Consider the following 19,098-nt stretch of genomic DNA (forward strand, 5'->3'; position numbering starts at 1 on the left):
TTTTATAGTGATTAAAATTATAACACATTGTTGACTACTGTACCCCTATTTTAACTATTTTATATATATATATATGTTTATTTTGTTCACACATCGTTGTCAATATAATGGAATTTGATGCGACTGGTATACAAGGGTACGTACTGAAACCCGGACCGGACCGGACTCCGGACCCGGACTTTGGTATGAAACCCGGACCCGGACCGGACGCCGGACCCGGACTAAATGCCGGACCCGGACTAGGTAAAAATTATGAATTTTCTTAGAATCACCTTTTCTTTTTTTAATCAGGAGAAGGAAGATAATTTTTTGAGAACTGTAACACAGTACATTATAATAATGATAAGATAATCAAATTTTGCTCTTACTCTTGTATAGTCTAGAAGAGAAGACAAGCATGCAAGTTAGCCTTGCAATGATTCTGTATCTTCAATTTACAGTTGTGCAATTACTTTTTAAAAAATCATACATACAGTATGAATGTTTACAAATGACTTTAAAAAACATGGAAATATTTTTTTATAAATTATAGGGAGAAAGTGGATTTTCTTAGAATTATTTTTTCCGTTTTTTATTAAAATTATTCGGAAGGAAGTTAATTTTGGCAGAAATAAACAAGATGCATTACATATGTATAATAATTATGAAAATTAATCAGACCTGTATAACCGCATAAACCCCATATACTGATATATACCGTGACAGTAGCAGCATATGAGCAGCAGTGACGCGATGCATGAACACGCATTACGTAATTGTGTACTATATGTGTTTTAAAGTCCGACAGGAAATCACTAGAATACCTGGTCATGTCACCTCACAATAACTCTGGCAATAATTCCGTTAGTCATACTGATAATCAAATTAGGGAAGGACCGGATCATAAACAAATGTATTACATAAAAGTGTTATGAACGAAATGATATTTGGAAAACTGTTGAACTATGAAATGATTTAAAAAAATAATCTTATTTATAATCCCATACATGTATTTGCATCATAAACTTAGAAAAAAACCAGTTTAAAAACGACTGACTATAGTTGGCAGTAGTCCTTTTGTGACAGTTAATGTTTTTCAAGGGTATCATTTGCGCCATTTTTTCTTTCAAATATATCAATTGCGCCAATATTCGGAAATTATTTGCACCAGTTTACTTGTGACACATTTGTATCATACATAATAACGATAGACAAATATTTGATGATAGTGCGTTGGTTTCACCATCCGTAAGGGCTAAAATCCCATCTACCGAAAGACGTACAACTAATAGAGCAGAGGCATTCTACAACAATTACAATGAACTGTTTATGGATCCCATCCGTCAATATTTGTGTTTTTTTGACAAAATAGGCAAGCGACAAGCTACTACATATATTAAATTGCGAAATACGTCAAAATTATCTCCCCATTACGCCAGTTCATTTTCACAATCGTAGAAGTCATTGTAGGGATGACGCGCTACCAATTTTGCTCTTGGAAACCGATAAATTTATCCACATTGCACCATTACGATCCTTATATGTCAGTTGTATTTTAAAAGACAAATGTATCAACTAGCTAATGAGCATCAGTTAATGATCTAGTCTGCATTGGTTCAACTTAAAACTATTGTCTGATCGGTTTTCAGGTGGAATTTTCGAAAATTCATAAACATTTAAAAAAATTCTAATTTAATATTTCGTGAAAGGGCAGACTAGATTTTTTTAGTGGTTGAAGACTATAAACCCTAGTTATCACACACAAACAATTCGAATTTTTCGAAGATATGCATTTTCATCATCCAACTTGAAAGACTGTCGTCAAGTACTTTCAGTAAAAAAAATAGCTATTCGAACACACCTACTCTGTTTTTGTGATTCATTAATGGAGATGAGAGTATATCACTTGACCCATATATTTCATCTTTTAGTACTGTGATTTTTTTTATGTTATAAAGTCAACCTGTAGCTTTGATATATAAAAATGATAGAATCTGAAGCGAGACGATGTATGAAATATTCTTGCTTTGTACGATATCAAGACAAAATATTTAACTCAAACACGCCCTAACATAAAAGGGTGCACTCGATTTTCTCTTTTCGATACATTTGTTACCCATTTTTTTGATTTTTTTCTTGAATCACACAATGGAAGGGCAGACACGAAAATTACTGAACTAATAGATTGATATGTTTTCCGTCCGTGTTAATTTTATTTTAAAAATCGAAGATTATGCATTTTCTACATCCAACTTGAAAGATACCCATGTCGTCGACTTGATATCTAATTGTTTTGCTCAACTATGTACTAAATAAATTTAAAACTTATGCAAATGGTGTTTTTAAAATAAAACACTTCGTAATTGAGAAAGAAAATTGTAATTTTGTTTGTTTCTATTAACTTTAAAAAAAAATTTCACTATAGTAAACATTACAGTAAACATTTCTCGCCTTCTCTAACAAAGAGCTTCGATTCGTTTGTTCTATTTCAACTGGGTTTCCGACTGAGTAAGAAGTAAACATGTTTCAGAGTAAATGGGGAATGTGTCCATGGGACACAGACGATGCACCCGCTTGCATATCATATATCATTTTCATTATTCATTTGTAACGGAGTATAACAACTCCGGGATCCAGAACGGTTTCAGTGACGCTACCAAAATTCGAACTTATCTCTGTGTTGTGGTACTAAGCATAGTGTATAAGTTTCCTAACATTTGGTAAAGTCAAACCTTCATGTACGTAAGAAAACTGAAACGAAAATTTCAGCATTTTCCCCATTTGTAAAAGAACATAACTCTAGAATGGTTTAAATGACACCTACAAAATTTAAACTTGATCTGTGTTTTTGTGGTCACAAGCATTGTGTATACACAGTGTGGGAACGAAACTGCACGGTTTTCTCATTAGTTTAAACATATTTTATTGTCTAGATATACAATAGTATTGAATTCCAGTTATAACAAAAGATAATCCTCTCCAAATAAGTACAATCTACAAAGTTTCAAGATGACAGCAATTATATATTTCAGTCTAGTTTGAAAAATATATACAATAAATATATTATGTTTACACAATAACAGCTGGATACGAGTACACTTTAAAATACAGTAATATTAATCAAAGCATCTTTTTGTATGGCGAATATAACTATGTACATTTCTGAAAAGGATTGTGTTTTGTTCAACAGTAATTTCGTCTGTTCAAAATAAAATATGATTTATGGATATAACATCTAAGTGCTGACAGTTTTCTAATTTTTTTGTCATTTGGGAGACTGTCAAGCATAGCTCCGACATTTGAAAAATAAGTTGCTTGATGGAAACTTTGATGAACTCTAATATTACTTAATGACGTTTCTGCTTCAAATTTTGGTATCTAAATCATTTTCTGTGTAAATATGAACCAATTAGATAATAAAAAAAAGATATTTTCATCCAAACGTTTTTCTTAGAATGGTGGAGCTCCGAGTAAAACGATTGAAACTGTCTCACAACAGCGATCAAAAATGTCAAATAAACATCGAAAAACAATCGTTTCTACCAGACTTTTCACGTGTACCTTTTCTGATATATAGTCTCATCTGTCTGAAAGTTTCAAAGCCATTGTCCCCGAAGAATTCCAAATATATTCCTTTTCTCTATGTCAGATATGTTTATTGACTGTACAATCGCTTGCACATCTACTGTACAATCACTTGGAGCTTTCATACACAATCGATTGACCCTAGTTTTATTAAAAACATAGAATATGCATGTCATTGGTTGTTCCTGGTCTGTCCTATAATATTCATCTATGGTGTTTGAAATGAAAATTAATTTATTACACACAGGTATAGAAAACTTCAAGCTAGTGTGGGGTCATGTCAGGTCACAGGCCTGACTCACCTGTTCAAGATTGTGTATTGCATGGTTGATTGCTGCTTTAGTGTCTTTTATTGATCATTCCGATCATAGTCAAATAACTACAGAAATAGAGAAATAAATGAAAAAAAAAAAGAAAAAGGAAAAATGGAATAAAATCTTTCAATTAAACACTTAATACAGTATATGTATATATAACCCGTATACTCCCAGTCCGGGGTTATTTCAGGTCACGATCTGGACTCGCCTAGTATTATTTCGTTGCTTCTCGGATAAAAGTCTTTTGTTAATTTTTTCGATGACAATTTGATAAGGAAAAAGTTGAATGAATAAAAATGAATAAGTTCGTCTCATCAAATAATGTGTGAAGTTTTATATCTCTATCGATGTCTATAGTTTGCGAATACACCTAGTCCGGGGTTACTTCAGGTCACCATCCGGACTCGCCTATTACATTTCATTTTTTCGTTAAATGTCGGATAAATATCTTATAACTTTCTTATGTATTACATGCTTGATCAAATGTCCCGTCAATATACTTTACGACAATAAACAGTTTACATACAGTTAGTCGTCGTAATGCAATACACGCAGGTATAGTAAACCTCAAGCTAGTCCGGGGTCATGTCAGGTCACAGTCCGGACTCACCTGTTCAAGAATGTGTATTACATTGTTGAACGCCGCTTAAGTGTCGTTTATTGATTTTTCCGATGACAATCGAATAACTAAAGAAATAGAGAAATGAATAAAGGAAAAGTAAAAAGGAAAAAGGGAAAACAAATCTTTCAATTAAACAAATAATTTAGTATATTCATATACAATCCGTATACTCCTGGTCCGGGGTTATATCAGGTCACAGTCCGGACTCGCCTAATATTAATTTGTTGATTCTAAGGTAAACGTCTTTTATTAATGTTTCCGACGACAATACAATAAGGAAAAAGTTGAATGAATAAAAATGAATAAGTTCGTCTCATCAAATAATGTGTGAAGTTTTATATCTCTATCTATGTCTATAGTTTGCGAATACACCTAGTCCGGGGTTACTTCAGGTCACCATCCGGACTCGCCTATTACATTTCATTTTTTCGTTAAATGTCGGATAAATATCTTATAACTTTCTTATGTATTACATGCTTGATCAAATGTCCCGTCAATATACTTTACGACAATAAACAGTTTACATACAGTTAGTCGTCGTAATGCAATACACGCAGGTATAGTAAACTTCAAGCTAGTCCGGGGTCATGTCAGGTCACAGTCCGGACTCACCTGTTCAAGAATGTGTATTACATTGTTGAACGCCGCTTAAGTGTCGTTTATTGATTTTTCCGATGACAATCGAATAACTAAAGAAATAGAGAAATGAATAAAGGAAAAGTAAAAAGCAAAAAGGGAAAACAAATCTTTCAATTAAACAAATAATTTAGTATATTCATATACAATCCGTATACTCCTGGTCCGGGGTTATATCAGGTCACAGTCCGGACTCGCCTAATATTAATTTGTTGATTCTAAGGTAAACGTCTTTTATTAATGTTTCCGACGACAATACAATAAGGAAAAAGTTGAATGAATAAAAATGAATAAGTTCGTCTCATCAAATAATGTGTGAAGTTTTATATCTCTATCGATGTCTATAGTTTGCGAATACACCTAGTCCGGGGTTACTTCAGGTCACCATCCGGACTCGCCTATTACATTTCATTTTTTCGTTAAATGTCGGATAAATATCTTATAACTTTCTTATGTATTACATGCTTGATCAAATGTCCCGTCAATATACTTTACGACAATAAACAGTTTACATACAGTTAGTCGTCGTAATGCAATACACGCAGGTATAGTAAACTTCAAGCTAGTCCGGGGTCATGTCAGGTCACAGTCCGGACTCACCTGTTCTAGAATGTGTATTACATTGTTGAACGCCGCTTAAGTGTCGTTTATTGATTTTTCCGATGACAATCGAATAACTAAAGAAATAGAGAAATGAATAAAGGAAAAGTAAAAAGCAAAAAGGGAAAACAAATCTTTCAATTAAACAAATAATTTAGTATATTCATATACAATCCGTATACTCCTGGTCCGGGGTTATATCAGGTCACAGTCCGGACTCGCCTAATATTAATTTGTTGATTCTAAGGTAAACGTCTTTTATTAATGTTTCCGACGACAATACAATAAGGAAAAAGTTGAATGAATAAAAATGAATAAGTTCGTCTCATCAAATAATGTGTGAAGTTTTATATCTCTATCGATGTCTATAGTTTGCGAATACACCTAGTCCGGGGTTACTTCAGGTCACCATCCGGACTCGCCTATTACATTTCATTTTTTCGTTAAATGTCGGATAAATATCTTATAACTTTCTTATGTATTACATGCTTGATCAAATGTCCCGTCAATATACTTTACGACAATAAACAGTTTACATACAGTTAGTCGTCGTAATGCAATACACGCAGGTATAGTAAACTTCAAGCTAGTCCGGGGTCATGTCAGGTCACAGTCCGGACTCACCTGTTCAAGAATGTGTATTACATTGTTGAACGCCGCTTAAGTGTCGTTTATTGATTTTTCCGATGACAATCGAATAACTAAAGAAATAGAGAAATGAATAAAGGAAAAGTAAAAAGCAAAAAGGGAAAACAAATCTTTCAATTAAACAAATAATTTAGTATATTCATATACAATCCGTATACTCCTGGTCCGGGGTTATATCAGGTCACAGTCCGGACTCGCCTAATATTAATTTGTTGATTCTAAGGTAAACGTCTTTTATTAATGTTTCCGACGACAATACAATAAGGAAAAAGTTGAATGAATAAAAATGAATAAGTTCGTCTCATCAAATAATGTGTGAAGTTTTATATCTCTATCGATGTCTATAGTTTGCGAATACACCTAGTCCGGGGTTACTTCAGGTCACCATCCGGACTCGCCTATTACATTTCATTTTTTCGTTAAATGTCGGATAAATATCTTATAACTTTCTTATGTATTACATGCTTGATCAAATGTCCCGTCAATATACTTTACGACAATAAACAGTTTACATACAGTTAGTCGTCGTAATGCAATACACGCAGGTATAGTAAACCTCAAGCTAGTCCGGGGTCATGTCAGGTCACAGTCCGGACTCACCTGTTCAAGAATGTGTATTACATTGTTGAACGCCGCTTAAGTGTCGTTTATTGATTTTTCCGATGACAATCGAATAACTAAAGAAATAGAGAAATGAATAAAGGAAAAGTAAAAAGCAAAAAGGGAAAACAAATCTTTCAATTAAACAAATAATTTAGTATATTCATATACAATCCGTATACTCCTGGTCCGGGGTTATATCAGGTCACAGTCCGGACTCGCCTAATATTAATTTGTTGATTCTAAGGTAAACGTCTTTTATTAATGTTTCCGACGACAATACAATAAGGAAAAAGTTGAATGAATAAAAATGAATAAGTTCGTCTCATCAAATAATGTGTGAAGTTTTATATCTCTATCGATGTCTATAGTTTGCGAATACACCTAGTCCGGGGTTACTTCAGGTCACCATCCGGACTCGCCTATTACATTTCATTTTTTCGTTAAATGTCGGATAAATATCTTATAACTTTCTTATGTATTACATGCTTGATCAAATGTCCCGTCAATATACTTTACGACAATAAACAGTTTACATACAGTTAGTCGTCGTAATGCAATACACGCAGGTATAGTAAACCTCAAGCTAGTCCGGGGTCATGTCAGGTCACAGTCCGGACTCACCTGTTCAAGAATGTGTATTACATTGTTGAACGCCGCTTAAGTGTCGTTTATTGATTTTTCCGATGACAATCGAATAACTAAAGAAATAGAGAAATGAATAAAGGAAAAGTAAAAAGCAAAAAGGGAAAACAAATCTTTCAATTAAACAAATAATTTAGTATATTCATATACAATCCGTATACTCCTGGTCCGGGGTTATATCAGGTCACAGTCCGGACTCGCCTAATATTAATTTGTTGATTCTAAGGTAAACGTCTTTTATTAATGTTTCCGACGACAATACAATAAGGAAAAAGTTGAATGAATAAAAATGAATAAGTTCGTCTCATCAAATAATGTGTGAAGTTTTATATCTCTATCGATGTCTATAGTTTGCGAATACACCTAGTCCGGGGTTACTTCAGGTCACCATCCGGACTCGCCTATTACATTTCATTTTTTCGTTAAATGTCGGATAAATATCTTATAACTTTCTTATGTATTACATGCTTGATCAAATGTCCCGTCAATATACTTTACGACAATAAACAGTTTACATACAGTTAGTCGTCGTAATGCAATACACGCAGGTATAGTAAACCTCAAGCTAGTCCGGGGTCATGTCAGGTCACAGTCCGGACTCACCTGTTCAAGAATGTGTATTACATTGTTGAACGCCGCTTAAGTGTCGTTTATTGATTTTTCCGATGACAATCGAATAACTAAAGAAATAGAGAAATGAATAAAGGAAAAGTAAAAAGCAAAAAGGGAAAACAAATCTTTCAATTAAACAAATAATTTAGTATATTCATATACAATCCGTATACTCCTGGTCCGGGGTTATATCAGGTCACAGTCCGGACTCGCCTAATATTAATTTGTTGATTCTAAGGTAAACGTCTTTTATTAATGTTTCCGACGACAATACAATAAGGAAAAAGTTGAATGAATAAAAATGAATAAGTTCGTCTCATCAAATAATGTGTGAAGTTTTATATCTCTATCGATGTCTATAGTTTGCGAATACACCTAGTCCGGGGTTACTTCAGGTCACCATCCGGACTCGCCTATTACATTTCATTTTTTCGTTAAATGTCGGATAAATATCTTATAACTTTCTTATGTATTACATGCTTGATCAAATGTCCCGTCAATATACTTTACGACAATAAACAGTTTACATACAGTTAGTCGTCGTAATGCAATACACGCAGGTATAGTAAACCTCAAGCTAGTCCGGGGTCATGTCAGGTCACAGTCCGGACTCACCTGTTCAAGAATGTGTATTACATTGTTGAACGCCGCTTAAGTGTCGTTTATTGATTTTTCCGATGACAATCGAATAACTAAAGAAATAGAGAAATGAATAAAGGAAAAGTAAAAAGCAAAAAGGGAAAACAAATCTTTCAATTAAACAAATAATTTAGTATATTCATATACAATCCGTATACTCCTGGTCCGGGGTTATATCAGGTCACAGTCCGGACTCGCCTAATATTAATTTGTTGATTCTAAGGTAAACGTCTTTTATTAATGTTTCCGACGACAATACAATAAGGAAAAAGTTGAATGAATAAAAATGAATAAGTTCGTCTCATCAAATAATGTGTGAAGTTTTATATCTCTATCGATGTCTATAGTTTGCGAATACACCTAGTCCGGGGTTACTTCAGGTCACCATCCGGACTCGCCTATTACATTTCATTTTTTCGTTAAATGTCGGATAAATATCTTATAACTTTCTTATGTATTACATGCTTGATCAAATGTCCCGTCAATATACTTTACGACAATAAACAGTTTACATACAGTTAGTCGTCGTAATGCAATACACGCAGGTATAGTAAACCTCAAGCTAGTCCGGGGTCATGTCAGGTCACAGTCCGGACTCACCTGTTCAAGAATGTGTATTACATTGTTGAACGCCGCTTAAGTGTCGTTTATTGATTTTTCCGATGACAATCGAATAACTAAAGAAATAGAGAAATGAATAAAGGAAAAGTAAAAAGCAAAAAGGGAAAACAAATCTTTCAATTAAACAAATAATTTAGTATATTCATATACAATCCGTATACTCCTGGTCCGGGGTTATATCAGGTCACAGTCCGGACTCGCCTAATATTAATTTGTTGATTCTAAGGTAAACGTCTTTTATTAATGTTTCCGACGACAATACAATAAGGAAAAAGTTGAATGAATAAAAATGAATAAGTTCGTCTCATCAAATAATGTGTGAAGTTTTATATCTCTATCGATGTCTATAGTTTGCGAATACACCTAGTCCGGGGTTACTTCAGGTCACCATCCGGACTCGCCTATTACATTTCATTTTTTCGTTAAATGTCGGATAAATATCTTATAACTTTCTTATGTATTACATGCTTGATCAAATGTCCCGTCAATATACTTTACGACAATAAACAGTTTACATACAGTTAGTCGTCGTAATGCAATACACGCAGGTATAGTAAACCTCAAGCTAGTCCGGGGTCATGTCAGGTCACAGTCCGGACTCACCTGTTCAAGAATGTGTATTACATTGTTGAACGCCGCTTAAGTGTCGTTTATTGATTTTTCCGATGACAATCGAATAACTAAAGAAATAGAGAAATGAATAAAGGAAAAGTAAAAAGCAAAAAGGGAAAACAAATCTTTCAATTAAACAAATAATTTAGTATATTCATATACAATCCGTATACTCCTGGTCCGGGGTTATATCAGGTCACAGTCCGGACTCGCCTAATATTAATTTGTTGATTCTAAGGTAAACGTCTTTTATTAATGTTTCCGACGACAATACAATAAGGAAAAAGTTGAATGAATAAAAATGAATAAGTTCGTCTCATCAAATAATGTGTGAAGTTTTATATCTCTATCGATGTCTATAGTTTGCGAATACACCTAGTCCGGGGTTACTTCAGGTCACCATCCGGACTCGCCTATTACATTTCATTTTTTCGTTAAATGTCGGATAAATATCTTATAACTTTCTTATGTATTACATGCTTGATCAAATGTCCCGTCAATATACTTTACGACAATAAACAGTTTACATACAGTTAGTCGTCGTAATGCAATACACGCAGGTATAGTAAACCTCAAGCTAGTCCGGGGTCATGTCAGGTCACAGTCCGGACTCACCTGTTCAAGAATGTGTATTACATTGTTGAACGCCGCTTAAGTGTCGTTTATTGATTTTTCCGATGACAATCGAATAACTAAAGAAATAGAGAAATGAATAAAGGAAAAGTAAAAAGCAAAAAGGGAAAACAAATCTTTCAATTAAACAAATAATTTAGTATATTCATATACAATCCGTATACTCCTGGTCCGGGGTTATATCAGGTCACAGTCCGGACTCGCCTAATATTAATTTGTTGATTCTAAGGTAAACGTCTTTTATTAATGTTTCCGACGACAATACAATAAGGAAAAAGTTGAATGAATAAAAATGAATAAGTTCGTCTCATCAAATAATGTGTGAAGTTTTATATCTCTATCGATGTCTATAGTTTGCGAATACACCTAGTCCGGGGTTACTTCAGGTCACCATCCGGACTCGCCTATTACATTTCATTTTTTCGTTAAATGTCGGATAAATATCTTATAACTTTCTTATGTATTACATGCTTGATCAAATGTCCCGTCAATATACTTTACGACAATAAACAGTTTACATACAGTTAGTCGTCGTAATGCAATACACGCAGGTATAGTAAACCTCAAGCTAGTCCGGGGTCATGTCAGGTCACAGTCCGGACTCACCTGTTCAAGAATGTGTATTACATTGTTGAACGCCGCTTAAGTGTCGTTTATTGATTTTTCCGATGACAATCGAATAACTAAAGAAATAGAGAAATGAATAAAGGAAAAGTAAAAAGCAAAAAGGGAAAACAAATCTTTCAATTAAACAAATAATTTAGTATATTCATATACAATCCGTATACTCCTGGTCCGGGGTTATATCAGGTCACAGTCCGGACTCGCCTAATATTAATTTGTTGATTCTAAGGTAAACGTCTTTTATTAATGTTTCCGACGACAATACAATAAGGAAAAAGTTGAATGAATAAAAATGAATAAGTTCGTCTCATCAAATAATGTGTGAAGTTTTATATCTCTATCGATGTCTATAGTTTGCGAATACACCTAGTCCGGGGTTACTTCAGGTCACCATCCGGACTCGCCTATTACATTTCATTTTTTCGTTAAATGTCGGATAAATATCTTATAACTTTCTTATGTATTACATGCTTGATCAAATGTCCCGTCAATATACTTTACGACAATAAACAGTTTACATACAGTTAGTCGTCGTAATGCAATACACGCAGGTATAGTAAACCTCAAGCTAGTCCGGGGTCATGTCAGGTCACAGTCCGGACTCACCTGTTCAAGAATGTGTATTACATTGTTGAACGCCGCTTAAGTGTCGTTTATTGATTTTTCCGATGACAATCGAATAACTAAAGAAATAGAGAAATGAATAAAGGAAAAGTAAAAAGCAAAAAGGGAAAACAAATCTTTCAATTAAACAAATAATTTAGTATATTCATATACAATCCGTATACTCCTGGTCCGGGGTTATATCAGGTCACAGTCCGGACTCGCCTAATATTAATTTGTTGATTCTAAGGTAAACGTCTTTTATTAATGTTTCCGACGACAATACAATAAGGAAAAAGTTGAATGAATAAAAATGAATAAGTTCGTCTCATCAAATAATGTGTGAAGTTTTATATCTCTATCGATGTCTATAGTTTGCGAATACACCTAGTCCGGGGTTACTTCAGGTCACCATCCGGACTCGCCTATTACATTTCATTTTTTCGTTAAATGTCGGATAAATATCTTATAACTTTCTTATGTATTACATGCTTGATCAAATGTCCCGTCAATATACTTTACGACAATAAACAGTTTACATACAGTTAGTCGTCGTAATGCAATACACGCAGGTATAGTAAACCTCAAGCTAGTCCGGGGTCATGTCAGGTCACAGTCCGGACTCACCTGTTCAAGAATGTGTATTACATTGTTGAACGCCGCTTAAGTGTCGTTTATTGATTTTTCCGATGACAATCGAATAACTAAAGAAATAGAGAAATGAATAAAGGAAAAGTAAAAAGCAAAAAGGGAAAACAAATCTTTCAATTAAACAAATAATTTAGTATATTCATATACAATCCGTATACTCCTGGTCCGGGGTTATATCAGGTCACAGTCCGGACTCGCCTAATATTAATTTGTTGATTCTAAGGTAAACGTCTTTTATTAATGTTTCCGACGACAATACAATAAGGAAAAAGTTGAATGAATAAAAATGAATAAGTTCGTCTCATCAAATAATGTGTGAAGTTTTATATCTCTATCGATGTCTATAGTTTGCGAATACACCTAGTCCGGGGTTACTTCAGGTCACCATCCGGACTCGCCTATTACATTTCATTTTTTCGTTAAATGTCGGATAAATATCTTATAACTTTCTTATGTATTACATGCTTGATCAAATGTCCCGTCAATATACTTTACGACAATAAACAGTTTACATACAGTTAGTCGTCGTAATGCAATACACGCAGGTATAGTAAACCTCAAGCTAGTCCGGGGTCATGTCAGGTCACAGTCCGGACTCACCTGTTCAAGAATGTGTATTACATTGTTGAACGCCGCTTAAGTGTCGTTTATTGATTTTTCCGATGACAATCGAATAACTAAAGAAATAGAGAAATGAATAAAGGAAAAGTAAAAAGCAAAAAGGGAAAACAAATCTTTCAATTAAACAAATAATTTAGTATATTCATATACAATCCGTATACTCCTGGTCCGGGGTTATATCAGGTCACAGTCCGGACTCGCCTAATATTAATTTGTTGATTCTAAGGTAAACGTCTTTTATTAATGTTTCCGACGACAATACAATAAGGAAAAAGTTGAATGAATAAAAATGAATAAGTTCGTCTCATCAAATAATGTGTGAAGTTTTATATCTCTATCGATGTCTATAGTTTGCGAATACACCTAGTCCGGGGTTACTTCAGGTCACCATCCGGACTCGCCTATTACATTTCATTTTTTCGTTAAATGTCGGATAAATATCTTATAACTTTCTTATGTATTACATGCTTGATCAAATGTCCCGTCAATATACTTTACGACAATAAACAGTTTACATACAGTTAGTCGTCGTAATGCAATACACGCAGGTATAGTAAACTTCAAGCTAGTCCGGGGTCATGTCAGGTCACAGTCCGGACTCACCTGTTCAAGTTTGTGTATTACATGGATGATCTATAGCCGCTTAAATTTTATTGGAGCAACTCCAACTTTGTATCATCCAATCAGGAGCCGCAGAAGATTTTATTCAGAGTACCATCTTGGGGTAAAAAATATCCCGGTTAACGTATACGGCCTTGTAAACTTTTGCCACTCATTATATATAACACAAGATTTTTTCTGGATATCTTACCAAAGGAATACTACTGATACGGAGATTACGAGTGAATAATTCATAAGCGATGTATCTTAGTTTATTTTGACAATGGCTGCTGAAATAAAATTATTTCACTATATTGAACATTTTTATTTATTATTTCATTATATCTCGGAGCTAATGCCCCTTTAAATCTAACTTATATACATGCTTGATTATGATTGCTAGTGTAGTCTTTGACATCTTTTGCGTGAAACATTGGATTGTTGAATTATTTTAATAGACTTTGTGATGACAATCAAATGAGCAAGTAAATCTTTCTTATTATTATTATTTTACGGCAGAAAAAAATGGAGTAATTAAAATAACATGGAATTTGAAAAAAAGGCAGGACAGGAGTATTGAGTAAAATTAAATCAAATATTAGCTCCCTTATTTAAACACTGAATTACCAATAGCCTTAATGTAATGTATTTTGTAAGTAATTCCTGGTTGTGTCTTCTTTTTTCTTTTTCTTTCAATTAAACCAATATCCTAAAGCGAGTGTAAACCTTTGTCAATAATTTATTCTGAGGAACAGTATTAGAGATCATAAGAATTTAGAGAAACAATTAAAAGTCATAAGAATTCGGAGGAACAATATAAGTCTTAGAGATTATAATAAGTCGGAGGAAGAATAAAAAGTCACAAGGCTTCTGAGGAACAGCAAGAGATCATAAGAATTCGGATGAACAGTCAAAAGGCATAAGAATTCGGAGGAACAATAAAAAGTCATAAGAATTCTGAGGAACAATAAGATATAAGAATTTGGAGGAACAATAAGATATCATAAGAGTTCGGAGGAACAATAAGATATCATAAGAATTTGGAAGAACAATAAGAGATCATAGGAATTCTTATGATACTAGTTGACAATTCATAACATATATACAATTGGCTAACGAAAGAGGTTTATATTGATGAATAGAAAGTGACATTCACCTGCAATTTACCTGTGCACAATCGGCGCAAATGAAAGATCGAAAGGTATAGAGAAATACATATTTACAATATATACAATATTCAATAAATACAATTTGTACAAGACATGTTACAAAAATAATTAATAGGGGTGGCGTCACACTAGATAAAGCCAGGAGTTCACACAGATTTATTTATAGTTTTGATAAATTTGCAGAGTTAAATCAACTTGACCTTCTTTTTTTATGACATTAATAATTTATACTTTAAATATTTGGCTTTGTGTAGCTATACTTTTTTTACACAGAGTACAGTTTCTATTTTGTCTGCTGGTGTTTAACCATCTACCAGCTTCAATGGGTAATTTATGATTCGTCGTTCTAAATCTGCAAAATTCTACAAGATTTTTGTTATCAAAAATATCTAAATAAGCTTCAGAACTAAAATTATCTTTAAATACTTTCTTCTAACAGTAAGTGCCAATTCTGTTCAAATTGATCTTTTAGGTTTCTACTAACTGTAAGACGTAGCCAATTCAAATTAATAAAAGTTTGTGAATTCCAAATATGTTAAGCCACATTCATTCAAAATATTTTTTATGTTATCTAACCATGCAAATTTGTCTCCATTTACTAATGACAATTGAAAACATAAGTTATAGACAATTTTAATTTGCTTTCATTGATAATAAAAAGATTTTATTAATTTCCATAAAACAATAACGACAAAGGAATTATTATATATCTCTTTCTTACTTTACTTTACTCTTTTTTGTTCAATTTTACGCTCGGAATGTGGATTGTTTTTAATTTATATATACTGTAACTTATTATATGACAGTAATCTTAAAAAAAATCAAAGTGGTAAAAAACCCACAGTCCGGGTCCGGCATTCAGTCCGGGTCCGGCGGCCAGTCCGGGTCCGGGTCCGGGTTTCATACCAAAGTCCGGGTCCGGAGTCCGGTCCGGTCCGGGTTTCAGTGCGTACCGTATACAAGTAAGAGGTTTGGATAGCTTTAAAGTGCTGTCATGTTTAATCCATTATTGTAAACATAAGAAAATGCTTGCACCAAGTCAGGAATATGACAGTTGTTTTCCATTCGTTTGCTGTGTTTGAGCTTTTGATTTCGTCATTTGATTATGGACTTTAATCCTTTTTGAATTTTCCGCGGAGTTCAGTATTTTTGTGATTTTACTTTTCATTTAATTTTCGAAAAATTGGGGGGAAGGGGGGATAAGGTGACAATATTAAGTAAAAATAAGTTAAAACTTAACTTAAGAAAATCGTAACACATGCTCTTCAACTCATAATTCGTCTGTTTCGGTTAAAGAAAATCCAGTTAGAGAAAACGCACGATAGTATTAAAATAGATCTACAGGTATAGGTTGAAATCATGCTCTTCACATTTGAAAGTGTAAATGCTCTTTTGTTCCGATGTTGGAAAGTTCCGGGCAGAAAGAACTAGCTAGCCGAAAAGTTCCTGAGGGCTGAAGAGGGAAAAGCTAACTCAAATATTTTTAAACCAAAATCAACATCACCATTAGGGAGCTACCATTTGATTTTTATGGGGGGGGCTAGGATGAAAAATTTTGTCCTGCATTTTTTTTTAGCTGTAATCTCTGTCCTGCCTTTTTATTTTTCACTCTGTTCGGTCCTGCCTTTTTTTTTTTTAGTTTATTCTGACTTTTTTTTTTGTAAGTGTCTCATCCTGCCTTTTTTTTTTACTCAAAACTCCTGTCCTGCCTATTTTTTTCAAATTTTACGATGCTGACAGCGTAATACATACATAGAACTACCAACAACATTATAGAAATAAAATACCAAACGTATTTGGGCTAGCAGCTGATCATTTTAAGAATGGATCAGACCTTATGTATTTCTAATACAAATTATAAGTAGCTTTCGTGAGGGAACTGAACTGCTTCGATGTAGCAGTTTATTCCAGCTTAAACAGAATTAAGATCTTCTTGGTCGACGTCAATGGAAAGCTGTGGACCCCGACATATATATTAGACCAGGGAGCCATATCTGGATCAAGGGATCATGAAGTTACACAACTTTTGCCATCCTACATGGAATCAAATATAGAGAATTTCTCAGCACCGACCTTAATAAGCTGATTAATTAAATAAATGAATCTGGTATAGATGCAAATAAAGGTACCATCCCTTGTACTGGACTAAAATGCATAATACCTGATATCATAAATATCACAGATAATTTTATTGAAATTGACCCAGATGACGAAGAGAAGATTATTGTACAAATTGACGAAGACAGAAAATGGACAACAATAAAATTGAGAATGGAAATGGGGAATGTGCCAAAGAGGCAACAACCCGACCATAGAAAAAAACAACAGCAGAAGGTCACCAACAGGTCTTCAATGTAGCGAGAAATTCCGCACCCGGAGGCGTCCTTCAACTGGCCCATAAACAAATATATACTAGTTCAGTGATAATGAACGCCATACTAATTTCCAAATTGTACACAAGAAACTAAAATTAAAATAATACAAGACTAACAAAGGCCAGAGGCTCCTGACTTGGGACAGGCGCAAAAATGCGGCGGGGTTAAACATGTTTGTGAGATTTCAACCCTCCCCCTATACCTCTAGCCAATGAAGAAAAGTAAACGCATAACAATACGCACATTAAAATTCAGTTAAAGAGAAGTCCCAGTCTGATGTCAGAAGATGTATACATAGTGAATGGATACATAGTGATAGCAGTAGCACATGTGGCCCAAGGATTAAGATGAGCATAAAACAAGGTATACAGGACAAAGATAAAACAGCCTTGTCAAATCTTCAGTATGTTTGCTACTCTAGTTTTGTCCATGAAGTGCCATTCAAAATGCTTTCTTGCTAAATATTGCTGTTTCATTACTTTATCACATATAGTTTGGAAGCCACTTTTGAAAATCTTTTTAAACCCTTTTTATGCCCCACCTACGATAGTAGAGGGGCATTATGTTTTCTGGTCTGTGCGTCCGTTCGTCCGTCCGTCCATCCGTCCGTCCGTCCGTCCGTTCGTCCGTCCGTCTGTCTGTCTGTTCATCCGTCTGTCCCGCTCCAGGTTAAAGTTTTTGGTCAAGGTAGTTTTTGATGAAGTTGAAGTCCAATCGACTTCAAACTTAGTACACATGTTCCCTATGATATGATCTTTCTAATTTTAATGCCAAATTAGAGTTTTTACCCCAATTTCACGGTCCACTGAACATGGAAAATGATAGTGCGAGTGGGGCATTCGTGTACTGAGGACACATTCTTGTTATTTTTATTTCAAAGTAATTTTATTAAATTAAATGCATGTAGAATCAAATTTTATAAATTGTTTATATCTCAAAAACATGAACACAGACCTGTCTTTTTTTAACACTTTAAATTTTGGTATTTTAAATATAAACTTTCTATTTATACCAGACTTATAAACTACTTTTTATTTTAAAACAGAGGACTGTGAGTACTCTCAAGTTATGTAATTTTCATCTCATTTGCTTTTAGGGATGTATAAATACCCTGCCAATTTTTGTCTGTTTTTAGTATTGATCTGAACATTTCAACTGATATTTTGAAAGTTTGTTCTTATGTAAGAGTGTACTATTACACCAGTCCAAGGTTCAAACATGTTCCCCCTCCATATTCTATATGTACCTTTTACAAGTCAGGAGCCTGGTTTTGTTGGTTCAAGTCAGTCATATTTGTTTTTCATTGACTGTTTTACAAATAACTCTTGTTTATAAGCATGATATAATTGTTGAATTCCAACGAATGTTTATTTTAAAAGGAACAATAGATTAAAGCAAGAATTTTTTAATCTTTTATTTGTACTTTAAATACAGTTGACACAAAATATAAAGCTATGCATTCATTGTAGGTATTCAATTGTTTAAGATTATTACAAAAAATTAAAACAGAAGATCAGTACACATGTTCCCTGATGTATTAAATGCCTTCATATATAAATGAAATGAATAAACATATAAAAATATTGATATATTTACAAGAGAACAAAATTAATATTCATTATAATATACAAATAAAAATATTACTTATTACAAATATACAATTCTTCTAGACTAAAACAAAATGTTTCATTCGACAACAACAATGA

The sequence above is a fragment of the Mytilus edulis genome, chromosome 6 (genome assembly GCF_963676685.1).
Source record: "Mytilus edulis chromosome 6, xbMytEdul2.2, whole genome shotgun sequence".
Classification (NCBI taxonomy): domain Eukaryota; kingdom Metazoa; phylum Mollusca; class Bivalvia; order Mytilida; family Mytilidae; genus Mytilus; species Mytilus edulis.